At 38.2% G+C, this 12,755-nt stretch overlaps 1 pseudogene; it reads left to right on the top strand.

The window, feature by feature from the left end:
* LOC132223516 (opioid growth factor receptor-like protein 1) lies at positions 1–3,478 on the top strand (annotated as a pseudogene).
* Positions 3,479–12,755: the final 9,277 nt, after the last annotated feature.

The raw sequence follows: 12,755 nt of genomic DNA, 5'->3' as shown, positions 1-12,755 counted from the left end.
ATGACGTACCCTGACCACCAGCTGGCAGATGTTCACTGTAGGACCTGCCCCCTGGTGGTCAGTGTGCTCACTGCTGGCGAGCACAGCAGCGGTCGCAGGAGCCTCTCCCACCTCCATGGCAGCACTAAGGATGTCCGACTGATTGTATCAGTAGGACATCCCCCAAGGGCTCCCTGACTGAGAGGGTGCAAGCTGGGCTAAGGCCCCACCCCCCACCCCCCAGTGCATGAGATACCATGAGATAAAACTCCACCAAATGTGGTTGGCTTTGGTCTAAATCCATGATTCTCAAACCTGACTTGTCATAGAATCCCCTAGAAGTGCTGGAAAAAATTTCCTCCACCTCACTGCTCCTGGAAAATTAGATTCATTAGGTCTGGTTTGGGACCAGGAATATATTTTGTAAAGCTCCTCGGATAGATTCTAATGATGAGCCAGATATGAAAACCATGGACATAACTAAATGAAAGTCCAAGATCAAGGAGATGGCAGATTTGAAATCTGGCACCAGTTTCCTGGTTTACAGGTCCCTTTTATAAGGGCACTGATCCTACTAGTGAAGGTTCTGCCCTGAGGAATTAATCACCAACCAAAGGCCCCACCTCCAAATTCTAGCACACTGGGAATTAGGATTCAACAAATTAATTTTGGGGGGACATAATCTATAGCAAGAACCTTTTCACCTTCAGATTCTTAATTTCATAATAAGTGTTATATAAAGAGCTCATTCAACTCTAGGGTTTTCTGATTTTTTTGTAAAGGGTTAATGTAGACACATGAACCAGTACGTTTTTACTTTGTATGTACCCCAAAGATCCTCTACTGTTTAAGATACAGTATCACTTAAAATTTGTAGTCTTTAAAGCATATTTTTATTGAATTTAAGTTATAGGAAAGAAGATTAAACATCTTTTTTCAAAGCAGAGGAGAACCCCCACTGTGTAGATCAGAAGGGCGCCATCTAGGTAATATATTAATATATTAGTACTGTAAGCATGTAATATTTTTTTTAAAGCTGAACATTGAGAGGAAATTTAATTTAGAAAATAGTAAAACTCCTAATTTATGTAATAAATTACATTTTCTATAAATTGTCTTTTTCTTTGTTCCCCCCAATCCATTAGATTTCTCACTTGCTCATTCCACAATCTGAGTATTCTTTTTTTTTTTTAATATATTTTATTGATTTTTTACAGAGAGGAAGGGAAAGAGATAGAGAGTCAGAAACATCGATGAGAGAGAAACATCGATCAGCTGCCTCCTGCACACCCCCCACTGGGGATGTGCCCGCAACCAAGGCACACGCCCCCAACCGGAATTGAACCCAGGACCCCTCAGTCCGCAGGCTGACACTCTATCCACCGAGCCAAACCGGTTTCGGCAATCTGAGTATTCTTAAAAATATATGGTAAATCTTCCCAGTTGTCTGCTGTGAAAATAGGCCTGAAGTTTAGACAGGATTCTATAATTTATGTTAATGATTGCTATAATCCTTTTTAGTGATACACAGCTTTCAAATATACCTGCTATAGCCAAGAGTCCAAGTCCAAGTTATGAATAAATGTTTTCCCCCTCTATAAATAAATCCTGGCCAAAATTCCATCCTCATACTATGTAAGGGGGCACTTATGTGATGATACAGTGGAGCCTTGACTTATGAGTGTCCCGACTAATGAGTTTTTCAAGATATGAGCCGTCTCTCTGCCGATTTTTTGCTTTGAGTTGCGAGCTAAAATTCGGGTTATGAGCCAGTTTCAGATACCCCACCGCTAGTTGGTGCAGCAAACATCACAGTGAATGCCACAACATTAGCCCAGCATCACATATCTCACTCGTTCACTGTTGATTTGACATATGAGTAATTTGAGTTACGAGCTCCATCACGGAACGAATTAAACTCGTAAGTCAAGGCCCCACTGTACTTCAGATGAGGTAGTTGGTTGCCTGCGCTGATAAAAATCCCTTAATATCCATTACTTAGGATGTTTTACTGATCACTATTGACATTGAAAGGCAATAACTGATAGGTGTTAATTCCCCTCCATTCACACTTTTATATAATCTGAAACATTCCTTCTTATGTGCAGAAATGTGTAAAAGGAGGATTTCTGTAAATAATACCTCTCAATTTTGCTAGCTTTAGTCCTTGCCATAAAACTATATAATTCATTGGTCTGTAAAAGAACTATAATATAAAATATATTAAAGGATCTATATAAATGCAAATACAACAAAAAATAAAATTGATTTTTATGGATTTTAAGTCTTAAATATAAGTAAAAGCTCCATAGACTACTAGACACAGTCTGATAAAATGTCAAAATGGTTCCCTAAGGGAAATCAGAATGATGTTCCAGAATACCATTTTTAACAGCCCCCACTGTTCTTTGATACTCCCTGATTTGCTTGGGGGAAGGGTTGTCACAGAAGTGCTAAAAAGACTCCTAAGAAATAAAACCATAAGAAGATAACCCTTAAAGGGAAAAGACACATGATGGCTGTCTCCAAAACTTTTCTGCTGAAATTCACTTTTGTAATTCCATTTATATAGTCACATGAACACACAGGACTTCAAACTGATCCATTAAAATCCTAATAACAGTTTCATTTCAAAAAATAAATAGCAGAGTGTGCCTGTCTGCTACTCGCCGCTCTGAGGCAGACTGGCCCTGGGTGCCCAGTGCCCTTGCCAAGGCCATGCTGGGGCTACGTGCCTTCCCCAGCCTCTTCATTAGGAAGCGTGCTCAGCAGGGTAGCATCCACAAGCCCACCACCTTGGAAAACTGCAAGTCCACCCAGCAGATGAGGACAGGAACCAGAGCAGCGGAGGCCCCAGGACTAGGACGCAGAGGCAGTGTGCACTAAGCAGGGTGCTGATTCCACTGAAGCAACTGCTAAACCACAGATGTTTTTAAGCTGTGAGGGATTTGTGCAAAACCCACACCATACCCAAACTTCAAAGATATCGGATGGCAAAATGACTTGAGTAATCCTCACTCTTATAAGAATAAAATTCCATTTAAGGCAGATGGTGTTTACGTCAAATAAGTTCTAAATAAGTGGAGAGAAGATTATGAAAAACTGGAGCGCAACCACACTTACATTCAATGGCTTTTCCCCTGGAGGGAACAAGGCTTGAACTTTTATGCTAAAGAACTAACTACAGATGAAATTGAGGAATTCAAAAAATCAAAAGAAACAATTAGAAGATTCCTACTGGCTTATAAAATTATGTTAGAATTTGGGGGGCGGGGTGCAGAAGATTAAACTAGGAATTTCGCTGGGTCTGTTAACTGGCAAGAAAGATTTCAGCATCGGAATGAGTCCCAGCACAACTATTTAAAAAGAATCACCCATATCTTAAAAGCCTTGGTGACTTCAATATGAAAGTTATAAATCTCCTTGTGTAAAATGTATTCTTCATGAAGCTCTTGTGGAAATAAGAACTCCAAAACTTCCTCCTCGGCTGCTCATGTAAATAGCAAACTAGCTAAAGGAAGAAAGGTGGTACTTAGAGAGCCTGGAGAAGAGACAGCCCAGCTGGGCACAGGGCCCAGCAGTGAAGCTGCCAGGCCAGGGACCGCAGAGAAGCATAGTAATGTCGAAAATTCCAATTCTCAACCAGAAAACATCCCACAGAGAAAAAGGAGAGGGCATCTCCTCCTGAAAAGATGAAGAAGGTGAACATTACAACAAAGACCGTGAAAATCCTGGAAATACAGGTTCCTAGGATAATGTACTATCAGAATGAATTGCCAGAAACCTGTAAGCCAGTTTAGGTGGGAGGAGAACAGCGCTGTACAGTTTATCCTAAAGGACAGAAGTCACAGTTCACATTTTAGCCATCTGTTTGTGATTTATGTTGTAAGCATTGTTATTTTATTTTGGATGACAATAAGTTTAATAAGATGTTTTAAGATAAAACCCAATAAATAAATTGTTTTCTGTAAATAAATATATAAATAAATATCAACTACCACCCAGTATTTATAGTTTACTGTAAGATCAACATCTTTGGAGAAAACTAATCAGCTAATAGCCATCACTACTACCAAGGTAGATGATTTATTTTACCATACAGAGAGAAATATTTCTAGCCCTTAGAGGCAATCAGGGATGCTATTGAAATCTGTTTGCAACTCCTTATATCAAGCAGTGAAGCAGGCCAATTAGTTTTCCCCGGTCTCACAATCTAAAATTTTAAGAAACAACCATAATAATAAAAATAATAGTAGCTAACATATTCCAAGAACTGCCTATTTGCCTGCCCTACCTGAACTAGAGGTTTATATGTGTTATTAGTTTAACCTTCACAACGACTATTTGAAGAAACGAATAATTGTTTATAGCATATAAATAAGGAAGTCATAGTTAATTTATCCTATATAATAAAGAGGTAATATGCAAATTGACCACCACACCCTCATACAAGATGGCCACACCCATGTGGTCACAAGATGGCTGCCACAAGATGGCCAGCAGGGGAGGGCAGTTGTGAGCGATCAGGCCAGCAGGGGAGGGCAGATAGGGCTGACCAGGCCAGCAGGGAAGGGCAGTTGAGGAGGACCAGGCCTGCAGGGGGGGCAGTTAGGGACGACCAGGCTGGCAGGGGAGGGCAGTTAGGGAAATTGGGGGTGACCGGGCCAGCAGGGGAGGGCAGTTGGGGGCAATCAGGCTGGCCGGGGAGTGGTTAGGGGATGATCAGGCTGGCAGGTGGAAGCAGTTAGGGCAGTGGTTCTCAACCTTCCCAATGCTGCGACCCTTTAATATAGTTCCTCATGTTGTGGTGAGCCCCAACCATAAAATTATTTCTGTTGCTTCTTCATAACTGTAATTTTGCTACTGTTATGAATCATAATGTAAATATCTGATATCCTATATGTGTTTTCTGATGGTCGCAACCCACAAGTTGAGAACCGCTGAGTTAGGGGTAATCAAGCAGGCTGGCAGGCAAGCGGTTGGGAGCCAGCAGTCCTGGATTGTGAGGATCGGGCCTAAACCGGCAGTTGGACATCCCCTCAGGGGTCCCAGATTGGAGAGGGTGCAGGCTGGGCTGAGGGACACCTTCCCCTCATCTCAGTGCACAAATTTCATGCACCAGGCCTCTAATTGTGTATAAAAACACAGCTAGTCAGTAGGAGACTCAGACTGTGTATGAAGGCAACTCTTTTGAATCCTCTGGGACAGGTATGCTTTTTACTACATGACACTGCCTCTTAGCATAGCATCATGAGCAAACTAAGTCAGACAAACACTTTCTTGTTCTTCTAAGAAAAATGTATTCAAATAAAGATTAAATAATACAGTCCAGAGACATATAGATTAAACATAAAGTGGTTAGGACATGAGGTGAGATAGTAGTGGTAATGTAGAAATAAATTAGAGAACAAAAGAGTCTACTTTGAAATGTACATAAAGGACACATTTTCAAATTGTGGAACTGCCATGGCATAGTTTTTCTATGAAAAAGAATTAAGTTCCAAGAAAAAAAGACTATACAATACTTTTTATGTTTGATCCTGAATGCTCAACTGACCAGAAATATACTATAAAAAAATATACTGTGTTGGTCCCCCTAAAAATAAAATTAAAAAGGACATGATGCCAAAATTAGGTTTAAAGAGACAAGTATAATCCTTTTGTCCTGTAGTATGAAGCTTTATCTTTAAACTTTGTCAAATATTATTTTTCCATATTCCCAAAATATAAATGGAATTGGAAGGGCTTGTGAAATGTTGGAGAGAATGAGCAAATTTAACTCCTCAATTCACAAGTTTCATTAGGAAACATTCTTAATTTTGATATGTCAGCCTGTTTATTGAATTATATTTGCTATTTAAATTCTCTTAAAACAATGATGGTTAAACACTTTCTAGTATAATGGCATCATCAATTATATTAGCTTATACATGAAGAGGCAAAAGTAGGTGTACATTTGTTTGTATGGGAAATAATATAACAATTACTAAATAATAATACAAGAATACAAGAATACCAGATAAAACTGTTAGAGAGACAGATATCTATAAATGTCATTGCTCTTCTCTAAAACTAAAGATATTAGTGGCTCTCTTGAAGATACCTTGTATTTTTTGTTAAGGTTTATGAGGGCAGATGAAGTGTAGGCTAATAAAACAAGAGCCACTCCCGTCCCCTTAAACTCTGTGTTTCACATATTTATAACTGTAACCCTACTTGTGCCCCACCCTGTGCATTATTTCTAACTGGTATCCCTACCTGTGTATAAAGAGGTGACTCTTTATGCCACATCAATCTGTGGTAACATTAAGCTGGACCCAAAGCTAAGATTTTGTTGAGAGGGTACCAGTGATTTCCTTTAAAACACTACCTCCATTTGCACATGTGTGCATGTGCATGTATGTGTGCATATATGTATGAAAAGCTGTGTTCCAAACCTCAAGGTTGCAGCAGAAATTGGATTAGGTGAAATTTCTTGAGTGAAATACAAAGCAACAACAATGTCAGAAGAGGCTAGTTTTAGAACCTTGAGACAGAGTGAATTAAAATCCCTGAATTGGGACTCAGAAGTCTCTTAAGACAACAACTACCAACAGCTAATGTTTTTATAGAACATCTTCCCCCACAAACTGTGCTAGGATAGAATAGGGGGAATGCTATAATAAAAAAGAAATTTATTGAAGCTAAGATACGCCTGCCACTAAGTCACCTTGGAAATAACAAATGAAGTAGGGGGGAAATCACACATTTGTGTGTATCCTATGTGAATAGATACATGTCAGGGCATAAAAAGATGCGTGTTTGTATATACACATCACAAACACAGATTTTTCTAAAGGACCTCTGAATTCTTAAGAGCCTGTGAAAGTAATTTCTACAAGAGAGGAAAAACTTATATTCTTGAAAAGTAACTGAAAAAAGAGACTTACTTTTAATCCACAAACAGCAAGCTGTCTCCAAAGTCAATTTCTTATATAGACTTTGTGGTTATCAGGAAAAGTATTATCTATTTTCTATTCCTTTACAGAGTATTAGGGGAGAAACAAACCAGGGAGACTCAGGTGGGAAATGAGAATCAGAGCAAATTTTCCACTAAAAAACAATTGCAATAGAAGCAGCATTAGACACTCCAGAGTGGTGAGAGAAATTGAAACCCCACTAAGCTATGTGACATCTCATATACAATATGACCAAAGCGTCTGGTCTGAGGTTTTAGGGAAATGTGCACAATGAATTACATTGTTCTCTAATGAAGCTATCCTTTGAGGAATAGCTAAAATACAGATGTTGATTCTCTAATAACCATATCCTAAACAGTTATCACAGAGATCCATATTAAATCTCCGATAATTGACTTGGTGACTACAGTGGTCCATAGAAGGTGATCACACAATGTTTATGACTTGAAGCTACAAATGGCAGCAACCTCAAGACATTTGGTCATTTATTCAGTCTTAAAAAATGACTTCTCTTAACAGAGCTCTGGACATGTGGAGAGAGAGAGAGAGAGAGAGAGAGAGAGAGAGAGAGAGAGAGAGAGAGAGAGAGATTGATTTAGTAGGAAGTAAAGAAAAGTAGAGTCCTCACTGTTGGGAAGAGTACACCTTAGCTGAAGAGAAAACACAGCCACACCCCAATAACATATCCAAAATGAATTAATTGCTGGATTATAAACCACTGAAGAAATAAGTATCTGTTATCATACTAGTAATAGCTAAATAAGTATATAAATAAATAGATAAAGTGAGATAACCCCTGATAAAGTTACAGGGACTACTGCAGTTAGAAAAATCATTTGCAGCCATCATAATAAAGATGCAGGCAAATGATCAATGTCACTAAATGTGGAGGGGATGGTTTTATAAGGAAGGAGTAGGATATTTTCCTGGTCTGAAAATATCTTCCCACAAAATACTTATTACTTGCAAAAGAAAAACAGTAACTATGCCATTGAGAAATTAGCAGCACCTTGTCTAAACAGATAAAATTAACATCACCAAAAAGATGCAGATGTACATCCTGTGTCTATGAATGTGACAATCTTGGAAGGACACATCATGTATGTGGTACTCCTTCCCACATTGCATAACCCAAATCTAAGTATAGGGTGTCCCAAAATTCACGCAAGATTTGAATTTTGCGTGAGCATTAACAACAACAAAAAATAAAAGCCTAATTTTACTTGGTTTATTGAATCAGATTCTGATATCTGTTGCCCTTTGATTTCAATCCCTCCAATTTGATAAACATTACCAAGTACCAATTATGGCCCAGGAACAGGGACAATGAAGACCAATGAAGACCACAGCTTTGCGTATGTGCCAGCAAAGCTGTGGAGGCCATTTACCCGATGTGCTATTCCATACATAACCCTATACTGTATACTTTATAAATCAATAAAAATGTATAATTTTAAAATATAAACCCGTGTTTTCTATCAAAATTACTTCGTGCGTGAATTTTGGGACACCCTATATAAGGAAACAAGAAACAAATTCAAAATGAAGAACACTTTTATTTTGAAAGCCCTACGTTCTTCAAAGTTTAAAAGGTTGAGGAACTGTTCCCAACTAAAACTCAGTAAACTAAAAAAAACAAAACAAAAATCAGAATATGATTGGAAGATGAAGAAATAAATGTCCTTATTCTTAGCAAATGCAGACGGAAGGATTTAGGGATGTAGGGGTATAAGGGTTTGATGTTTGCAACTTACATTGGTTCAGAAAAACTGTCCATGTGTATGTGCCTATGTGTGTGTGAGTGTAGGGAAGGAAGCAAGTGAGGCAACACCCTAATAACTGAATCTGGTAAAGGGTGTTCAGGTGTTCTTTACTATCCTTGCAACTTTTCTCAATGTTTGAAATTACTTCCAAATAAAAGTAAAAATCAAGTGAATTGATTATTCCTCTTCTCCCCCTCCCCAACACACACACACACACACACACACACACACACACACAGTATTTATTTTGTTTGGTTTACCTTGTCTGTGTACCTATACCTCATTTGGCTATAAGTGCACATCCATCCAGAAACCTAAGCCAGAAACTTGGAACTTTTATTTCACTTGTCCTTCAGCACTATCAGCAAATCAATCACCTGGGGACTGTACTCTGCTTCTGTAGACAATGACAATATCATGAAAATATCAGTGTTCCTTAAATCAATTTATAAATATGTAATTTGTTTTAAAAACCGATAATTTTTAAAAATAGACAAGCTGATTCTAGAGTTCATATGAAAATGAGCAAATCATCATCATAAAAAATTGATAAAAGAAAAGCAAGCATGAGAAATCAGTCCTGCTAGGTATTAAAATTTAATATAAAACCTCAAAATAAAACAGCCATATTGTGGCATGAATTGACAGACAGATCAATGCAACAGAATAGAAATACAAAAAATGAACCAATGCATAGTGACATGGAAAGATAGAGAATAAAAATATTAATAGTGGTTAAATGTGAAATGTGAGGTAGGAACTAGGTACAGGGGTAGAACGCAAACTTTCCATCACGTACCTGTTTATACTTACTCATTTATGAGCCATGTGCATCTATTCACAAACTTAAATAATTAAATGTAAAAAAAAATGAGACATTTATTTCAAAGTCACTGACTTGCAATTGTGCCAGAGTGAGACAGTAGCCAACTCTTTCCATGTGTTTAGGTGCAAGCAAGATTATATTCTGAATTTATCCCAAACTGGACAAGAAAAAAATTAGTGGCTAGACATCTAGGGCCATATTGCAAAGAGCATTATCTGACAGTTGGTTTAAATATATTCCATTCACAGAGCCATCTGAAGGAATCTAACTTTGATTTTACCTTCCCTGAGGCAGAACAGAAGGAAGGGACCTTTAATTGCATTATATGGAATATAAATTCCTTAACAGCTTCACATTAAAAATTACAAGTCTAATGCTTAGGAATCCTTGAATGTCCATTACCCTATAAGACATCCATGATACATTTACATGCATAAAAGACCTGACAGCCAAGAAGACTAGCTACTTAAATTGATTGTAATATATATCACGTCATATATATGCAAGAGTTTATTTCTTTCTCCAATAGTTACTTATTTATAGGAGATGCATCATGTTAAAGAAGATAGACACAGAATATAACGCAGAACCTAGGGGATAGTAGTTGAAAATGTTAGAAACCTTAATTATATGACTAATCTTAAGTTGTTTAGGATTAATCAAAGCCTAATCAATTGCAAAGGTGTCAGCCACTATGACATGGCTTGTTGACATTCTGTACTTCTTGCCAGACATGGGGATTCAATTTTTACATAATATAATTTCAAGCTTAACATTGCCTTTCCAATATGTGCACTATATACACAATAGCAGAGAGTCACTGTTTCAATCATCTCATTCCATAAAATCTGGAGTCAGGTATGAAATGCACTGGTTTTGCTGAATGGGAAAAGACTCTAGGCTGGGTCCATTCTATGACCAGTCATAATTATTAGTAACTCCATCGTCTGAAAGTCAGTAAAGCAGAAAAACATTCCTCAAAAATCAAGTGCAGTTTTTAATACTTACTGCTTTAAATAATGATCTATATTTATACAACCACAGGAGCTCAAAAATGATTCTATTACAATTCCAATGTATGGTGGGGATTGCCCACACTACCAAACAATTCTCCAACACACCAGTTGGGTTTCCCACAATTCAACTCAATTCTGACACTATCTACTCTGAGAAAGATCAGATACATAAAGTAAATTTTGTTTTCCCAAAACTAATGTACTTAAGAAATAAAAACATCACCAATAAAAATCAAAGGGAAACTTATTGGTTCTCATCCAAATGGTCATTTCCAAATTTAAATATAGTAATATCTGTTCTTTACATATAATAAAAGAAATATCCAAGGAAACTAATTGTCCCACAGACTTATAATTTTAGTATTTTCATCCAACTACAACTTAGTTGGCCTTTTGGATAACACTTTTTGAAATTTACTTTGAGGAATTTTTTCCTCCTATTCCTTGATTTTTCCATAGCAATAAAATTGCTCAAATTCTCTTGATTTTGTTTTCTATTTACCATGTTTCCTTCTAAGACATAGCTGATACTTAGGATATTTATTTAGTCATTGTCATATGCAAAATTCTAAGCTGTCCTCCAATGAATCAAGCCTTTGTATAATCTCCTCTCCTTGAGAGCCAGCAGAACTTACGACTTTCTTTTAGCCAATGGAGTATGTCAACAGACTCCCATCATTAGATTCTGCTATATGGCAAAAAGTGTGACATGACTTTATAGAAGACTGTGCCTCAGCTGACCAGAATGAGGTATTTTACTGCTGACTTTGAAGAATTAAGCTGCTATATTGTGAGGGAACTTCTGAAAGGGCAATGTGACAAGGAACTGCTCTGGGGTCCTCTAGGAGCTGAGAGTCGCCTCTGATAGATGGGCAGCAAGAAAGTGGGAACTCCAGTCCTGCAACTGCAAGCAACAGATTTCTGCCTACAACCACAGGAGCTCAAAAATGATTCTATTACAATTCCAACGTATGGTGGGGATTGCCCACACTACCAAACAATTCTCCAACACACCAGCTGGGTGTCCTACAATTCAACTCAATTCTGACACTATCTACTCTGAGAAAGATCAGATCCCACAGGGTAAGGGCTCAGTCCCACAAGACTGCCACCACATAAGGTACCAATCACAAGTCATGTTGTCACCTGTGCTTCTGATTGACTGGCTATAAATTAGAGGTTCTCATGAACCCCTCCCTAAGTTTGATTAACTGCTAGGATGGCTCACAGAACTCTGAGGAACATTTTACTTACAAAAGTCGCCTCGTTAACATAACAAAGACATCACTTAGGAAATTCCAAGGATTTTAGGAGTTCTGTGCCAGGAACAGTGGACAGAGATCAAATATAGATTTCTTATTATAAATCACAATATCAGAGCTGGTTTCCTCCATAAATTAAAGCAGCCTTGCCAACAACTAGAGTGAAGTCTTGTGAGATTGTGATATCTCTGATCCTTTGACTGAAATCAGAGATCTGACCCAGTTAGGGCCATATCAAGATTCCTGAGTTTTTAAAACTGTGAGAAAATAATATATGTTGTTTTTAAGCCATTAAATGTGTGGTAATTTGTTAAGTAGTGATAGAAATCTACCACAGTAATTGCATTCTCACTTCTGAAAAACTGTCATTCTTCCAATTAATGAAATCTCACTTGTAAGAACCTTTTCATTAAGTAACAGGAACATGGGTAGAAAATTCGCCAAGTTTTAAATGGTCAACACCTAAGACATCACAACATCCATTTACTTAGACATGAGAATGAGACAGAACTTTTCAATGCGGCTTACAGATTACATTTATTTTACAGTCACATTTCACGTATCAGTAGTGAAAACTAGAGCTTTGGGAGCATGTGAAACAGACAAGAGCATTAATGCAGGATTTCTCTCAATCCAGGACTGCTGGATCGTAACTGCTCACCTGCCTGCCAGCCTGATCGCCCCTAACCACTCTGCCTGCCTGCCTAATTGCCCCTAACCACCTCTCCCCTGCCGGCCTGATCTCCCCTAACTGCTCTCCCCTGCTGGCCTAGTCACCCTCTAATCACTCTCCCCTGCTGGCCTGATCATCCCTAACCCCTAGCCCAGGGGTGGGCAAACTTTTTGACTCGAGGGCCACAATGGGTTCTTAAACTGGACCGGAGGGCCGGAACAAAAGTATGGATGGAGTGTCTGTGTGAACTAATATAAATTCAAAGTAAACATCATTA

Source organism: Myotis daubentonii, chromosome X (genome assembly GCF_963259705.1).
Source record: "Myotis daubentonii chromosome X, mMyoDau2.1, whole genome shotgun sequence".
Taxonomy (NCBI): domain Eukaryota; kingdom Metazoa; phylum Chordata; class Mammalia; order Chiroptera; family Vespertilionidae; genus Myotis; species Myotis daubentonii.
The sequence above is the reverse complement of the archived record's forward strand: the minus strand, read 5'-3'. Positions and strand labels throughout refer to the sequence as shown.